At 46.5% G+C, this 14,991-nt stretch overlaps 1 long non-coding RNA gene across 5 annotated transcripts; it reads right to left on the reverse strand.

Moving 5' to 3' along the window:
• Positions 1-357: 357 nt before the first annotated feature.
• Positions 358-12,681, reverse strand: Gm34759. Of its 5 annotated transcripts, none has more exons than XR_875043.2 (5): positions 9,939-12,681; positions 9,616-9,736; positions 5,612-5,873; positions 2,169-2,332; positions 358-473 (listed from the first exon to the last, which is right to left on the reverse strand). It is a non-coding gene; the product is annotated as a predicted gene, 34759 (long non-coding RNA). The 5 variants fall into 5 exon arrangements; XR_875044.2 differs by lacking the exon at positions 358-473 and having other exon boundaries at positions 1,685-2,332; positions 9,939-10,043; positions 10,954-12,681; XR_383843.3 differs by lacking the exon at positions 358-473 and having other exon boundaries at positions 1,685-2,332; positions 9,939-10,168; positions 10,954-12,681.
• Positions 12,682-14,991: the final 2,310 nt, after the last annotated feature.

A 14,991-nucleotide genomic window follows, 5' to 3' on the forward strand; every position in this document is an offset into this window, starting at 1 on the left:
TTCTCCCCATCTCAAACTCCCACCACTTCTTGGCCTGTTTTACTGTCTTTTGTAATCTTCACTTAGCAACTGTGGTATTTTATTTGAAGTAGGAAAGGTTTTCTTTTCTCTCTCTCTCTCTCCCTCCCTCCCTCCCTCCCTCCTTACCTCCTTCCCTCCCTCCCTCCCTCTGTCTCTGTCTCTATATCTCTGTCTCTCTCTCTCTCCCTTTCTCCCCCTCCCTCCCTCCCTTCTTCCTCCCAGGGTTAGAGTCGAAATGGATCCAAATAACACAATGAGGCAGACAAGCTTCTTAATAAAGTATCCTGATGACTTTTTAAGCTGGGATATGTCAGGGATTTGGATCCCTACCTCTGCCACTCCCCCAGGGCAATCCTGTTCTTTCCAGCACTTTCCTGGCTCAAAGCCCTGGGTCCATCCAGGAAAATCGGGGATGAAGCTGCAAGTTCAGGCTGAGGGAGGGGTCAAGTGTTCTGGAAAAAATAAAATAAAATAAAACCTGCTACAGCAAGGCTGAGGGATAAATGCAAGGAGGGCAGAACATGGAGAGTGGCTTCCCCTGTTGTCTTTAGGGAGTTCCTTCCGCCATCTTCAAGTGAATTCAAAGCATACTGTAGAAGGAGATAGACTCTTTACATCAAAACCAAGTGTCCTCCGTCCCTACTCAGTTTTTACTGCAAGTTTGAGGACTTAAAAAAAATTAGAAGACAGTTAGGAAAGGGAGAGAGGCCCAGGCACAGTGCTTGCCTGGCATGCTGGACTAAACATTTACAACTCCTAGTGAGGCAAATATTGGGGGGAGGGGGAAACAAGCCAAGGAAGGAGCAGCAATCTGTCTTAAACCATTCAAAACTGCACGCCTGCACACAAAGGTAGGAAACCTGGAAGAAAGTCCTTAAAGCAGAGAAGAAAAAAGGCCCAAATCTTCAGCTCTCTTGAGGACCCTCTGAGGAAGACTGCCCAGACTCTGTCTGCACTTCATCAGAAAGCCATGTGCAGGCTGCATCAGACAGTTATTTCCTTTCCAACGGGGGTGGGGGTGGGGTGATTGCAGAGGCATTTATGTTTAAAGGCATGCAACTGGTGGGTTGTAAATCTACGTAAAAGAATCTTTTGCTGGTTTCAAGATCTCTGTTGTGTTTATTTCTCAAGCGAATATATGTTGTCCCTTCTGTGGAAATTGTGACTCTCCTTTGTGGAACTTAATATGTCTCTTTCGTAGAACTTAGTATATATACATCCTTCCAAAATGAACCTATGCTGTTAGGAAGAGCTGTCTCTGTCTGCCTCTGCCCTCCCCCTCTCTCTGTCTCCCTCCGTCCCTCCCTCCCTCCCTCCCTCTCTTGTTTTGTGTGTGTGCAAGTGTATAGGTGCGTTTAGGTCTGGTTTTTCAGGCGAGGTGTTACTCTGCAGCCCAGGGTGTTTTATGCTTAGGATCTTCCTGCTTCAGCTTCCCAAGTACTGGGAGTGAAGGTGGACACCTCTGGCGGCTCTGAGTTTCTTTTTTATGGTTTTTTTTTTCCATTGCAATTATTTATTTATTTGAGAGAGGGAGATCTGTGTGCTTCACTGAGCACATGTAGAGGTCAGAGAACAACTTTATCTTTTAAACATTTTTATTGGCTCCATGTGAATTTCACACCATGCACCTCAATCCCACTCCCCCCCCCTTGTACCCGCTCTCCACCCTTGTAAACTAATCCCCCCCCCCAAACAGAGAAAAACAATCTCATTGTGGAAGCTGTAGTGTGTCATAGTGTGTCCCACAGGACACCCTTTCGTCCACACTTCTTTGCATGCAAATGTTCATTGCAATGACTTGTTGGTCTGGTCCGAGGCCTCTGGCTTCTGCTACTCTATCAATACTGGAAACTCATTGGGACTCCTCTCAGATATCTTGTTGTTGCTCTGTGTCATGGAGATTGTGTAGTTTTGGATGGGTAGGACCTATAGGATCTGTAGGAGCCCTTTGTGCACCCCAGCAGTTAGTTCATCAGTGGGGTAGATGTGGGAGTGGGCCAATTCAAAGCCCTGGATCTGGACCCGAGAGGTATTTCAGCTGGTCAGCCTACCTCTCTTGCCCTCAGACTCTTAGGGCCTGCAAACCCCCCCCCACCCCCCACTGGGGCCAGTTCTGCCCTGCTCCCCAGGAACAGTGCCCCTCTCACCAGTATTGCAGCTGATGAGGGACAGGGCCACTCTCGTGACCCTGGGACCAACTCTTCCACATGCCGCAGGTGGCAAGGGGTGATGGAGGGAAGGAGGGCCTCTCCCCTCATCCACACCACACACAGCAGACAAGAGGTAGGGCTGGCTCTCCCAAGTGCTGCAGCTGGTGAGACAGAGAACAACAGCTAAGAATTAGCTGGTTCCTTCTACCATGTGGTACCTGGGAGTCAAACTCAGACCATCCATAAGGCTTAGTGGCAAGTACCATTGTTGCACCGTTGTCCTAGTTAGGGCTTCTATTGCTGTGACAAAGCCCCATGACCAAAAGCAACTAGGGGAGAAAAGAGTACGATTCTCAAGTCATACTCCATCATTGTACACAAGTAAGACCTAAACCAGAAGCCACGGAGGAGTTCTGCTACTGGCTTGCTCCTTGTGGCTTGTTCAGCCAGCTTTCTCATACAACTCAGGACCAGTGAACCATAGTTGACAACATGTGCAATGAGCTGGGCCCTCCCAAGTCAATCATTAATCAAGAAAATGCCCTACCAACTTGCCTATAGGCCAATCTTATGGAGCCATTTTCTTAATTAAGATTCCTTCTTCCTGAAGTAGAAAGAGCCAGTGGACCAGGGAGTTCACTGTGAGATTGTGTCTCCTAGAAATGTCAGAGGCTATACTCGTAGTCTTCCTGACATGACTGTCTAAAGAGCAGAGCCAGGATGACACCGATAGACAGGCTAAAGAAACGGGAACAACCCTTGGTCAACCCTACTCAAAGAACCACAGGCTGTTGCAGGATATTTGACCACACTGTGAACCCTGAGATTGTGTTGTTTACTGGAAAAACCAGTTTCTACTTGTGGTGTGACTCAGCTTTAGTACACACCTTTAATCTCAAACAATGAAGGTGTCTTAGTTAGGGTTTTACTGCTGTGAACAGACACCATGACCAAGGCAAGTCTTATTAAAAAAACAAAAACAAAAACAAAAAACAAAAAAACCAATTGGGGCTGGCTTACAGATTCAGAGGTTCAGTCCATTACCATCAAGGTGGGAGCATGACAGCATCCAGGCAGGCATGGTACAGGAGAAGCTGAGAGTTCTACATCTTCATCCAAAGGCTGCTAGTGGAAGACTGACTTCCAGGCAACTAGGGTGAGGATCTTAAGCCCACACCCACAGTGACACACCTACTCCAACCAGGTCACACCTATTCCAACAAGGCCACACTTCCAAATGGTGCCATTCCTTGGTCCAAGAATATACAAACCACCACAGAAGGTAAAGTTGGTTTGTAGAAAAAAGCACCAATGTTGGAAAGTAACACTAATTGAGTGGCAGACAAAGTGATGAATCAGAGAGAGATTTGACAGAATAGGATACGCCCAACTCTCATGAGAAGAGAGAAGAAAGGGGTGCTGCTTAAGAGAGCAGTGCAGAGGAGGGAGAGGAGAAAAATTTTACCAGGACATTATAGAGAGACAGTTTGCAGAGAGAGAACAAGCTAGACACAGGTGAAGACAGAATGAGTCAGAGAATGAGAAGGAGCCAGAAGACTACAACAGATTGCCAGAGTTAGTTTGAAGCCAAGGAGAGCAATTCAGTCAGAGTCCGAGAGAGAAGCCAAAATGAATCTGTCAGCTTGAAGAGGGATTTGAGCCAGAACAGCTGAGTTGAAACAGTCAGCAAAAGACCAGAAAGAGCTAGAAAGGGTGAGCTTATTCCGCAGTAAGTCTCAGAGGCTGAAAATACTGTAAGCCTCGATAAGATTGTACAGAGACCAGAAGCTTCCAGCACTAGGCCTGGGTTTGCAGATGGAGGCAGCAAACCTCTAAGATGACAGTTACATCAGGAAAATGGAAGACGCTATTACAACAGGGCAACTAAGGAACCCTGAGAGCAGGAGAAATGTCTTCTCCAGGGAAGAGCTCACTGACTGGCTATCCTATTCTGAGTGGGCAGCCCTGAAAAACATACATATATGTAACATTATACAAACTGAACAAGTTATAGTTAGGAGTATGAGTGGGTACGTGTGAGCATGTGTGTATGTGCATAAAACAACAATTAATGAAAAAAGACCATGAATCTGAAAGAGAGTAGGGAGGTACCCCTTTCAAATATGGAGGAGGGAGGTCTGGAGGGAGGGAAAGAAGGAACTAGTATAATTATGTAATTATGTAATAATCTCAAAAGATAAAAATAATTTGTAAAAAACAGATTCTCTCTACCCAAGTATGTCTAGGTTTGTGTCATGGTCACATAAACCAACTAGCATAGTGGTCTCAGCAGCCCTCTCTCTGTGCTGCTTCTTATGAGACATTTATCTTCTTTCTATAAACCTCAAAGTCTCATCAAATTCTCTTTCTCCCTCCTCACGGATACAACCTTCTCTATCTTCTGCGTCACAATTGTTAGTGGGCAGACTGGAAACCTCCATAAGTTGGCTCTCTGTTATCATAGCAAATGCCTGAGAAAAATTGGTGTATAGAGAGAAAAGGATTGTTCTGGCTTACAATTTTATAAACACCAGTCTATGATCACTTGGTCCTGTTGCTTTTGGGTCTGCAGGAGATCAAACTTGGCAGTTTACCTCAGAGTCATCAGTAACCCAGGGTGAGGCAGAAAAGAAAGAGGTAGAGACCATGGTACCAAAAACTCATTTGAGGGAACACTCTCAAAGACCTGAACATCTGCCAATAGGCCCCACCTCTCAAGGTTTCTGCCACTGACCAAAGCTGCTAAGCCTTTAACATGAGGACCTCTGGGGACATTTCAGATCTAGACGATAGCACCAGCTAAGTGCCCAGGGAATTGGAATAAAAGCCTATTTGTGACATAAGGGACCAGGAAACCAGTCTTGAACTAGGAAACAAGCGGGGTAGAATCTTCTAATCATTACTGGCTGCTAACACTGCACACCACTTACCATGCCTTACAGGACTGTGAACTACACTGTAGACATCTTAGATTTATTTATTACAGCTTCCAGCAGATGGTGTCTTGTTCTAATATATTAGTATGCAAATGGCAGTTTTTTTAAACAGATGGAATCAAAGTGTTTTGGGCAGATTTAGGTATAATTTTCTACTTTTTTCCCCCAGCATTGCAGATCAAATACAGGCCTTTGTGTGCCAGGCGAGCACTCTATTGCTGAGCTACACTGAGGCTTAAGTACCGCTTTATGATTAATACAATCACGTTGTACAGGATAGCAGCAGCCATGCCAGCGTGCATACAGCGGCAGAAACTCTACCACAGCTGTTCTAGAGAAAAACTCTACCACAGCTTTCCACCTTGAAAGATGTCTCTTCACCCACAAGTAGGACTTTGCTGGGATTAATATTAGCTGAAACACCCTCAAAGTAGTGAAATCGCCAGGAGACACACCTCTGGCTGTGGCTATGAGTATGTGCCCAGAAAGGAGTACCATGCTTACCATTCTGTTGCTGGGATAAAATACTCAGACAGAAGCAACTTGGGAAAGAAGAGTTTTCTTTGGCACAGAGTTCAAAGTTGTAATGCATCATTGTGGGGAAGTCACAGCATCAGGAGCTTGAAACAACCGGTCACATGGCATCCAGGAAGCAGAGAGCGGTGGACACTGGTTCTCAGCTCCTTTTCTCCTTTTCATGCAGTGCAGATCCCAAGCCAGGGGATGGTTCCACCCACAGTGGACCGGTCTTGCTGTCTCCATTAACCTAATCAAGAGAGTTCCCAAAGGCATGCCCAACAGCCTGTCTCCCAGGTGATTCTGGGTCTGAGCAAGCTATCACTTGAGACAAACCATCACAAGAGGCAGGACACACAGATGCAGGCAGTATCATCATCCCATGGCTCCCAGAGTTAACAAAAGGAGGTCATGAACTGACCCCTGGTGTTCATCTCTCTCTGCTTCCTGCATGTGGACAGTAACATCCAAAATAAACCTTCCTTCTTTAACTTGGTTTTGTCAAGCATTTTGGCACAGCAACAGATAACTGATATAAGCCTGTAGCTGAATGGGCTCTTAGGAGGTGGGGCCCAGGTAGAAAAACTACATCACTTTAGGTGTGCACCTCCATCCCGCCACCCCTTGTCTTGCCTTTCACACTGCTACAAGGAAACAGGTTTCCTGTGTCATTGGCCTTCCACCACCATATTTCTGCCTTGTCCTAACACTCAAAGCAATGGAATTAGCCAACCACAAACTGAAGCCTCTGAAATCATGAGCCAAATATTCCTTCTTTAAGGTGGTATCCACGGTATTTTGTCACTGTGATGACAAGCTGATTAACACGATTGCTATTGTGAAATATTAAGAGAGAGCAATGTAGAGAGGTGATTGGTCACTAGTACCCTGCCTTTACAAAATGGGCTGACCCATTCATAAAATTGGTGGTTTGCTGGATTCATGGTTATTTCAAGTGTGGCTTTGATATGAGAAGGGGGCTCTCAGTGGCTTGCTAGCTCTGTCTTCTTATAAGCTGGCTCACCTTAGGATCCAGAGGCGTATTCCCATCAGCCATCTCATTTGAACTTCCCAGTCTTCAGAACAATGAATCGCACAAACCTCTATTTTTCATTAGTTATTGCCTGTGGTATTTAGTTATAGCAACATAAAACGCAATATGGCTACAATCTTGTGCCAAGTGTTAACCGCAAAGGAATGTAGCCAGCGGCTGCTGCCTAGGCCCTGTGATCAGGAATTCATGGAAGGATGCTCTGAGAGCCAATCCACAGGGGTGACCCAGAGATCTACAGCGGAGCACATCACTTCCCTGCCTTCCTGTGCTCCTGGGAAAAAAAATCCTTTTATCTTTATACAGTGATGTAGGCCCTGTGGTGAGAATCTGGTATGGCAAGCAGGAGACATTCTGGAATCAGCAAAAGTGTGTGCATGTGTGAGTGTACATGTATGCTGTGTCTGTGGATGAGTGAGTGTGTGGTGTGTGTGTGTGTGTGTGTGTGTGTGTGTGTGTGTGCTGTGTCTGTGCATGGGTGAGTGTGTGGTGTGTGTGTGTGTGTGTGTGTGTGCTGTGTCTGTGCATGGGTGAATGTGTGTGTGTGTGCTGTGTCTGTGCATGGGTGAGTGTGTGTGTGTGCTGTGTCTGTGCATGGGTGAGTGTGGTGTGTGTGTGTGTGTGTGTGTGTGTGTGTGTGTGTGTGTGTGCTGTGTCTGTGCATGGGTGAGTGTGTGGTGTGTGTGTGTGTGCTGTGTCTGTGCATGGGTGAGTGTGTGGTGTGTGTGTGTGTGTGTGTGTGTGTGTGTGTGCTGTGTCTGTGCATGGGTGAGTGTGTGGTGTGTGTGTGTGTGTTGTGTCTGTGCATGGGTGAATGTGTGTGTGTGTGTGTGTCTGTGCATGGGTGAGTGTGTGTGTGTTGTGTCTGTGCATGGGTGAGTGTGTGTGTATGTGTGTGTGTGTTGTGTCTGTGCATGGGTGAATGTGTGTGTGTGTGCTGTGTCTGTGCATGGATGAGTGTGTGTGTGTGCTGTGTCTGTGCATGGGTGAGTGTGTATGTGTGCTGTGTCTGTGCATGGGTGAGTGTGTGTGTGTGTGTGTGTGTGTGTGTGTGTGTGCTGTGTCTGTGCATGGGTGTGTGTTCTGTGTGTTCACGTGTGCTATGTGTGCACTTGTGTGAGTGTCTGTGTGCTGTGTGTAAGTGTATGTGTGCTGTGCTATCTGTGTGTGTGCTGTGTTGTGATGTTTTATTGTATGATAGGTTGTCATGTAGCGCACACTGACCTAAGACTCAGTAGCAGCCGTGGATGACTTCGAGACCCTGACCTCCCAAACCCTGAGACTACAGGCGTGTGCCACTACCATGCCCAATCAAAGATTCCTTTTTATGATTCATTATGCTTTGCAACTTACTAGTTGAATGCTGTATTATATTTACGATGCCACTAAGCAGCTCAAAAAGTTCTCCCTGTGTTATTTCAGTTATACTGACATGCAAATGGAGCTTTGCAGGGAAATTGGAGCACACACATTAATAATTAGCACCTTCGACACCTGAAACTCCATCCAGACAACAGTAAAGGGAGAAAAGAGAAAAGAAGTATTAACAGCTAAGGGACTTCAGAGGCTAAAGACGTGCTGCCTTTAGAAACATAGACAGTGTCTGACCCAGAGGGAAAATGGTAGCTGGTCCACCTGCCCCTAAACATCTGCCACTCCTGCAGCTTTGAGGCTCCTGACTTGCAAGCTCTATCCACTCCCATCCATGCAGGCCTCATAACCCCAGGTTCCCATCAGTTCCCTTGCCCCTCAACTCTCAAGGGTGCAATAAGAGCTGGCCAGTACAGATCACTTTGGAATACTCAGTGTGAAACCCTCAGCTAGTGAAAGAGCCACTAACAAGCCTGTGTCTCTTTTGCCCTGGAGGAATTTGCCATCTCTGTCATAGTGGTCAGACAACACAGCTGTCCTCTGATCTATGGGGGTCAGTACTTCAAACTTCCAAAGATGCTCGCTAGATACTGCTGAGAAGAGAGCCTGTGGGAGAATATGTGAAACCATCAAACAATGGCCTCTGGACATCCCTAAGTATGACCAAGGCAGAAGGAAAAGGGAGGTGGAGACATAAAAGTTTGGGGGATCATTTTTGTTGGGTTGGTTTTGTTATTTGGGGAGGGGGACATGTCTCAACACTGCTTCAAGGCTAGGTGTAGAAATTAAGTCATATAGAATCTCCTGTCCCCTCACCTCCTAGGACCACTTAGGAATATGTCGGGAGATTAGACACTGAAGACAGAGGTGTCAGACCTTGTTTCTCTTGTTCAGACTCCTTAACCTAACCCTACTGTTTTGACATTTGCACTCTCTCGTGACTTAACCCTTTCTGATCTACTTCCTCTGGTCCATCTTTCCAGCTGGAGCTGCATTTCTGACAGGCCACAGCCAGAATCACTGTTAGTCTGATATGATCTGTTTTCTCAATGACGAGACTAATTTAGGGGTAACGAGATGCAGGAGACAAGACAAGCGAAGCAAAGAACCCACAGAACAGCCTGGAAGCTAATTCCAATAGAGAGATTAAAAATCTGTCTTAAGCTAGAGAAAGGACCCAAGGAGCTGAAGGGGTCTGCAGCCCCATAGAAGGAACAACAATATGAACTAACCAGTACTCTCAGAGCTCCCAAGGACTAAACCACTAACCAAAGTATACACATGGTGGGACTCATGGCTCTAACTGCATATGTATAGCAGAGGATGGCCTAGACAGTCATCAATGGGAGGAGAGGCCCTTGGTGCTGTGAAGGCTCAATGCCCCAGTATAGGAGAATACCATGGCCAGGAAGCAAGAGTGGATGGGTTGGTGAGCAGGGGGAGCAGGGAGGAGATAGGGGGGTTTTGGAGGGGAAACCAGGAAAGGGGACATTTGAAATGTAAATAAAGTAAATATCTAATAAAAAGAATGAACTCCAAACTAGAAAACAAAAACAAAAACTTGTCTTACACTCTCTTCACGTTGTGTGATTTCATCAGCAGTTAATCCAGGAACAGTCCTGTTTTGGGTTGAAATCAGGAAGATGGGCCCTGAGGCGCTTGGAAAGAATGCCAGTCTGCTTGCATCTTCACTGTCAGGAATGAGAGAGAAAAAGTTAAATCCATAAAAGAAAAGTCTACAGAGTGAGTTCCAGAACAGCCAGAGCTACACAGAGAAACCCTGTCTCGAAAAAAACAAAAACAAAAACAAAACAAAAAGAAAAGAAAAGAAAAGAAGAAAAAAAAAGAAAGAAAAGATGCATAAAGAACAATAAATTCACGATTGAGACCTACCCGGCTAAGACTGGAGCATCTTAAAAGATGTAAAGCCACCTGTAAGATTTCCCAAATGCTCCAGATCGGGGAGCCGGCCAGCTTCAGAGAGTATGAGCTGTAGAACTGCACAGGACATATGCATAGAACAGCCTCACCCCTTGTTCATGCCTTGCTGTTGATATCTTGACATTGTTTCTGCATAGAGCCCAACCATCTTCATGTTGTGCCGAGTTGTATAAATTATGTAGCTGGTCCCGGTAAAAACAAAACACTAGTGTGTGGAACTCAAAAAACAGAAGTCCCAAGTACTTAGTTCACGTTTCACATTAAGGTAAGCTGACTTCTTTCTTTTTAAAAAAGATTATTTTTATTTTGTATGGTATGACTATCTTGTTTGCATGTATGCCTGTGCACCAGGTGTCTGACTTGTGCCCTCTGAGTTTCAAAGATCTATGGACGGTTGTATCTGCCGCATAGATGCTGAGAAGAGAATTTGATTCTCTGCAAGATCAACAAGTGATCTTAACTGCAGAGCCATCTCTCCAGTCCCTAATTCCTTTCTTAAGTGATGTTTTTCTGCACCTTCTCAAAGTATTCACACTTGGGACAGGATTAGAGCGAAGTCAAGTTGGATCTGAGTACCTGACACACATGCCCTTGATCCTTTATTATTTATTTATTTATTTATTTATTCTTCTCTCATACAATCCCCTCCCTCATCTTCTCCTATACCCTTCTTCCACCTCTCTTCTCCCCCAGACCCACTGTTCCTCCATTTCCCTTCAAAATACAGCAGGCCTCCCAGAGCCTTCAGCCAAACATAGCATATTGAGATAAAATAAGGCTACACACTTACCTCATATGAAGACTGTTGAGGCAACCAGTAGAAGGAAAGGGGTCCCCAAAACAGTCAAGAGTCAGAAACAGTCCCTGCTCCCACTATTATGAGTCCCACGGAACACCAAGCTAAACAACTTTAACTTCTATGCAGAGGGTCAGACCTATACAGGCTCCCTGACTGCTAGTTCAGTACCTGTGAGTCCCTTTGGGCTGATTAGCTGATCCTGTGGGTCATATTCTGGTGGTGGCCTTGTCCCCTCTGGCTCCTACAATCCTTCCTCCCGCTCTTCCATGAGATTCCCCGAAATCTCAGTGTTTGGCTGTGGGTCTCTGCATCTGCTCCCATTGGTTGCTTGGTGGAGCCTCTCTGATGAGTGCAGCAGATGTCATTGGGAATCATCTCATTGACTTTTCTTTTCCAGTCATGTTTAGCTCTAACCCAGGTCTCTGGGCTATCTGTCCTCTGGTTCCCACCCCCCAACCCCAGGCAGTGTCACAGGTGGGCTCCCTCTTGTGGCATAGGTCTCAAGTTGGACCAGTCATTGTTGTCCACTCCCACAAGTTCTGTGCCATCTCTACCTCAGCACATCTTGCAGGCAGAACAAGTTGTAGGCCAAACATTTTTGTGGCTGGGTTGGTGTCCCAATCTCTCCTTGATTCCTCCCACAGACACTATGCTCCCCTCAGAAAGAGCTTTGTTGGCCCCAGCAGCCTTCTCTGTGACCTGCAGATGGAGCAATCAGGAAGTTCTGGAGATCGCCTCCAGAAGCAAACTTCAGCCAATAGGGAATAAATAAATGGGCACGGCCCCGAGCTTCTTTAGCCAGAGCTAGGATAATTCTAGATAATTCTGAAGCATGCTCTGTTATTCTGAACACTTCCTCCTGAAAGCTGTAGCTCACAGAGGAAACTTGAACTCACCAAGGGCTTTGTTGAGCCAGGTGTAGAGCCATTCTCTACCAGGAGAATGGAGATGAAGAATCAAAGGAGAATGGTTTGACTCTCGAATCTACCTCTTGCACTCAAATCCTCATTTGGGGTTGCTGCTGGGGGAACCTAAATAGCCACAGCCAGCCATATCCTAACATCTAGGCAGGCTCAGGGAGCCTCTCACTAACAGCGTCCCAGCCATGAGTGTCTGAGGGTTGAAGAGAAATTATCTTTCCTCCCCCGTAGCTGGTATAGCATTCCAAGTTAGACTCACATCTACTTCCTCTCCATCTATGCTGGCAAACAAAGAGTACAAGAAGGTGAGACTACGTCTGCCCTCCTCTCTGAAGGGTCATAGGTCAAGCAGCTCTGCAGCTACAGATCCTTTGTGGTCAGTGCCACTCGGGCACCTAGTCCCTAGCACGGAGGGCATTCTGTCCTTCATTTGTTAGAGAGTTAAGCGTTCTTCGCCTGACAGATGGTAGCCAAGGGGTATGAAAAGGAGAACCCACCTCCCTCAAAACGGTAAAGCTTGTGAAGCTAGAGGAAAAAAAGAAGCAGTTGCAAGAAGAAAAAAAAAAGTCTTTACTTGCCTGAAGCAAGATGGACCCCTCCCTTTCCTAACAGAGTCAACTGGCCTGAACCCTTGAGGGTTCCCAGAGACTGAACCACCAACCAAAGAGCAGGCACGGGGTGAACCCAGGCCCTGAACACTTACGTGCTGCTTGGTCTTCATGCAGGTCCCCCAACACCTGGAGCAGGGCTGTCCCTAAATCTGTTGCCTGCCTGTGGATCCCATTCCCTTATCTGGGCTGCCATGTCTGGCCTCAGTGGGAGAAGATGCGCCTAGTCTTGCAGTAAATTGATGTGTTGGGATTTAAAGGATGTGGGGTGAGTCTCCCTTCTCAAAGGAGATAAAGAGGGGGTGGGGGAAGGTTGTGTGAGAGGGTGACTGGGAGGAGGGAGAAGCTGTAAAGTGAATAAATCAGGATGTAAAGTGAATAAATCAATAGAAAAATAAAGATGGACTTCCTCCTCCTCCTCTTCCTCTTCCTCCTCCTCCTCTTCCTCCTCCTCCTCCTCCTCCTTCTTCTTCTTCAACACAATCTCACTATGTAGCCTTTTCTGGCCTGGAATTTGCTTTGTAGACCTGGCTTGCCTCAAACTCATGGAGATCTTCCTGCCTCTGCCTTCAGAATGCTGAGATTAAAAGTATATGCTACCATGTCTAGCAGGATGCACACTTTTAATGGCCGTTGACCTCATCAGCCAGCATGGGCATCAGAGGAAACTGAAAGCAAATCAGAACCCTCTAGTTTCTCCTCCATCTCTTTCTCTTCACAATTCCTACCCTTCCAAGTCTAGAACTGCTTCTCTTTGTCTTGTCACTTCTCTCAAGATCTCTTTGTTGTTGCTGAAGACGCTAGGCAAGCCAGAGTTTGAAGCTGCTGCCTTTATTCACCTTTCCCGTAGGTTTCTCTCATGTCACAGAGACCTTATGCATAAACGCATTTGTTTGTATTTCTCTGGTTAATCTGTCTTCTGTCACAGGGCTCCAACGATGAACATGTAAGAGTTGAGGCTTTTAAGTCCTCCCCAGAAGCAGATATAGCGCTCCAAACATTGCTCCACTAGGCGTAGCCTCCACTCTTCCAGGTCCCCTCATCCTCCAAAGGGACTGTTCATTCTCCAGTTACCTTGGCCATGTCCAAGGCAGCAGAGAAGAAGCAGAAAGGAAAAAAGACGCCCCTCTACTCATAAGATCCCTTAATGGTTGTTGTATATGTCTGGTGTGAGTCTATAACAATGGCCAGATTCTGCTCATATGGCTCTACCAAAGAGGGAAGAGAAGGAAGATAGCAGAAAGACAGGCTTCTGCAAAAAAAGTCTGAGAAGTGTAATGGTTACTCTGAACATGAATCTAAAATTTAAATGTCCTTCTACCTCTACAGAAGAGAACACATACTGAAGAGCAGCTAACGGCCCTTCCCACCCGAGCCTCCAAGAGTTCCTTGTGCTTTAGTGTAACCCAGGAAAAGCAGAATAATTCATCTTGCCCCAGAAAGGTTCTGATATGACTGTGAGGGTTCCTAGTTCTTGGGGAGCATTGTAAACCCGGATTCAGGAGGCATGGGGAGCACTGTAAACCAGGATGTGGGAGGCATGGGGAGCACTGTAAACCAGGATGCAGGAGGCATGGGGAGCACCGTAAACCAGGATTCAGGAGGCATGGGGAGCACTGTAAACCAGGATTTGGGAGGCATAGGGAGCACCGTAAACCAGGATTCAGGAGGCATGGGGAGCACTGTAAACCAGGATGCGGGAGGCATAGGGAGCACCGTAAACCAGGATGCGGGAGGCATAGGGAGCACCATAAACCAGGATGCGGGAGGCATGGGGAGCACCATAAACCAGGATGTGGGAGGCATGGGGAGCACCGTAAACCAGGATGTGGGAGGCATGGGGAGCACTGTAAACCAGTATTCGGGAGGCAGGTTACAGAGGCTACATGGATGTCTTGTGAGGATACCAACCTGAAGAGATGGCAAATGAGGTCCAGATGCCCTCCCATGATCCTCACAAAGGGAGCCCAGGGGAAAAAAGATCTGAATTAGCTTAGAACACGGTCCCACCACCCCAGTGAGATGAGTGTGACAGCCATTTAGGACTGTCATCAAATATTCTGCTGTCCTGCTTTACGTGTTCGTGTCCTCTGGAAGTGACACGAGTATATGTGATATGGTTTGGCCAGTTGCATTTAAGCAAAACTGAGCTGTATCCTGGGCAGACTGAACGGAAGAGCCTGTGATGGTCGGTTTGTGTCTCATTTGGGCTGAGCTAGAGTATCCCACTTCTGATCAAGAAGCGAACTCGCTTTTGATGTGTTTGATATTTAGATCAGGAGACTCTGAATAAAACATTATCCTCTAAAACGTGAGTAGGCTTCGTCTGATCCACTGAGAATCATACGGGATAAGCACCGTGATCCCCTAAGGAAGAAATTCTTGCTTCGGGACTGCCTTCAAACTCAAGCTGTCATGTTAGTTCTTCTCTGGTCTCCAGCCTCCTGGCCTCGCCTACGCTGTCGATTTCATATCTGTTCAACCCCCACAAATGTGTGGGCCAGAGAAATTTTTGGTTCTGCCTTTCTATCTCTATTTCTCTTTCTTTCCGAACAGTCACAAACACCCCCCACACACACTGCCCATTGGTTCTGTTTCTCTGGAGAACCCGAAAACAGAACCTATAGCCCGTTGTTCACATTGTCTTTTCCTGCCACAAAAATCCTTGGGAACAAGTG

Source organism: Mus musculus, chromosome 15, assembly GCF_000001635.26.
Source record: "Mus musculus strain C57BL/6J chromosome 15, GRCm38.p6 C57BL/6J".
NCBI classification, from domain to species: domain Eukaryota; kingdom Metazoa; phylum Chordata; class Mammalia; order Rodentia; family Muridae; genus Mus; species Mus musculus.